We start from the raw sequence: 2,433 nt of genomic DNA on the forward strand, positions 1-2,433 counted from the left end.
AGGAAATAATAATCTTTCAACCAATGATGCTGGGACACCTGGATGTCTAACATGCAAAAGAATGAATTTAGCCCCCTTGACTAAAATTAAGTCAAAATGATCAAAGGCCTAATGTAAGAGACTATAAAACTGTCAAAGAAAACATACGGGTTAGTCTCTTTGACCTTGGAGTAGGTGCTTTCTTAGATACGACATCTAAAGCACCATTAATCAATCAAATCGAATTAAAAACTTTTGAGGCGCTGGGTGGCTCAGTGGGTTGAGCGTCTGCCTTCAGCTCAGGTCATGATCCTAGAGTCCTGGGATCGAGTCCTGCATCGCATCGGGCTCCCTGCTCAGCAGGGTGTCTGCTTCTCCCTCTGCTCCTCCGCCCTAACTCATGCTCTCTCTCTCAAATAAGTAAATAAAATCCTTAAAAAAAATTAAAAACTTTAGAAGAACCGGTCGGGGAGGGAGGAAGGTGGCAAGATGGTGTTGGAAAGCACTATGGTTTGCGTGGACAACAGTGAGTACATGCGGAATGGGGACTTCTTACCCACCTGGCTGCAGGCTCAACAAGACGCTGTCAACGTGGTCTGTCACTCTAAGACCCGCAGCAACCCCCTGGGCCCAGCTCGGCCGACGCCCTCATCAGTTCTCCAGTTCTGGCTGGTGAAGGTGGTGCCGGTGACTTTGAATTCGGAGTGGATCCCAGTGCCGATCCTGAGCTAGCCCCGGCCCTCCGTGTCTCTATGGAAGAGCAGCGGAAGTGGCAGGAGGAGGAGGCCCGGCGGGCAGCTGCAGCCTCCGCGGCTGAGGCGGGGATCGCCACAGCTGGGGCTGAAGACTCAGACGACGCTCTGCTGAAGATGACCGTCAGCGAGCAGGAGTTTGGCCGCACCGGGCTCCCTGACCTAAGCGGTATGACCCAGGAGAGCAGATCGCCTATGACATGCAGCTGTCCCTGCAGCGTGCAGAGTTTGGCCAGGCAGAATCAGCTGACATCGATGCCAGTTCCGCCGTGGACACATCTGAGCCCGCCAAGGTGGGGGCCAGAGTTGACTCCCCACCCCCGTCACGTATCAAGTCCCCTGGTGTTCATGTCCTTAGCCCTCTAGGCCTGGAACCATTCTTCAGGGTTTCATAGATGAGCTTTTCGAGGAGCAGAGGGAAAGAAACCCCTAGATCTACATTTCTTGTTTGTAAGCCTTGCGAAGGCAATAAAATGAACATGGTCCGGGTTGGATAAGTGTCTTGATGTTGTATAATTTTCCTTCCTTCTTGGTGGGAGCAGTCTGGACTGGTGTATAGGATATTGTCTTCCCAGGAGGGTAAAAGAGACTCCAAGGCAAAGAAAAAGGAGTGGGTGTCTGACAGCAAGAAATCTCAACGTGATGGCATCTGTTTTTATCCTGTACGCTCAGGAAGGAAAGTTCCAGTTTCTCTGTTTGGTCACTAATAAATGTGTGAGTTTGTACCATAAAAAAACAAGCAACTTTTGTGCTTCAAAGGACACCATCAAGAAAATGAAAAAAGAAAACGGATAGAGTGGGAGACAGTACTTGAAGTCATCTCTCTGATAAGAGTCTAGTATCCAATATCTGCAAAGAACATTTGCAACCCCAAAATAAAAAGACAAATAACCCAACTTAAAAATTGGCAAAAGATTTGAATAGATATTTTTCTAAAAATATTTATATATAGAGAGGGAAAATCGGTATGTCTCTATAAATATATAGAAAAGGGCCAATAAGTACTTGAAAAGGTGCGCAGGGTCATTAGTCGTTAGGAAAATGCAAATCAAAACCACAATGGCATACCACTTCACACTCACTAGGATGGCTGTAATAAAGAACAACCACAGACAATAAAAAGTGTTAACAATGTGTGAAGCAATGGAACCCTCATAAATTGCCGGTGGGAATATAAAATGGGGCAGCCACTGTAGAAAACAGAGTGGTGGCGCCTCAAAAACTCAATATAGACTATATGGTCCAGCAATTCCTCTCCTATGCCACTGCATGCCCCAAAGAATGGAAAACCGGGACTTGAATAGATCGTTGCGTGCCAGTATTCACAGCAGCCTTATTCACAATAGTCAAAAGTGGAAACAATCCAAGTATCCATCAACAGCTTCATGGATAAGCACAGTGATATGGCCATACAACGAAATATTATTCAGCCTTAAAAAGGAAGGAAATTCTGACACCTGCTACAACATGGATGGACCTTGAAGATATCATGCTAGTGAAAGAAGCCAGACACAAAAGGCCACCCATTGGCTCAGTCGTTAAGCGTCTGCCTTCGGCTCAGGTCATGATCCCAGGGTCTGGGATCGAGCCCCGCATCAGGCTCCCTGCTCCGCGGGAAGCCTGCTTCTCCCTCTCCCACTCCCCCTGCTTGTGTTCCCTCTCTCGCTGTGTCTCTCTCTGTCAAATAAATAAATAAAATCTT

The 2,433-nt window shown here is 47.2% G+C and overlaps 1 pseudogene; it reads left to right on the plus strand.

Moving 5' to 3' along the window:
• Positions 1-468: 468 nt before the first annotated feature.
• Positions 469-1,126, plus strand: LOC118009017 (annotated as a pseudogene).
• Positions 1,127-2,433: the final 1,307 nt, after the last annotated feature.

The sequence above is a fragment of the Mirounga leonina genome, unplaced genomic scaffold, assembly GCF_011800145.1.
Source record: "Mirounga leonina isolate KUSES-001 unplaced genomic scaffold, KU_Mleo_1.0 Mir_126, whole genome shotgun sequence".
NCBI lineage: Eukaryota > Metazoa > Chordata > Mammalia > Carnivora > Phocidae > Mirounga > Mirounga leonina.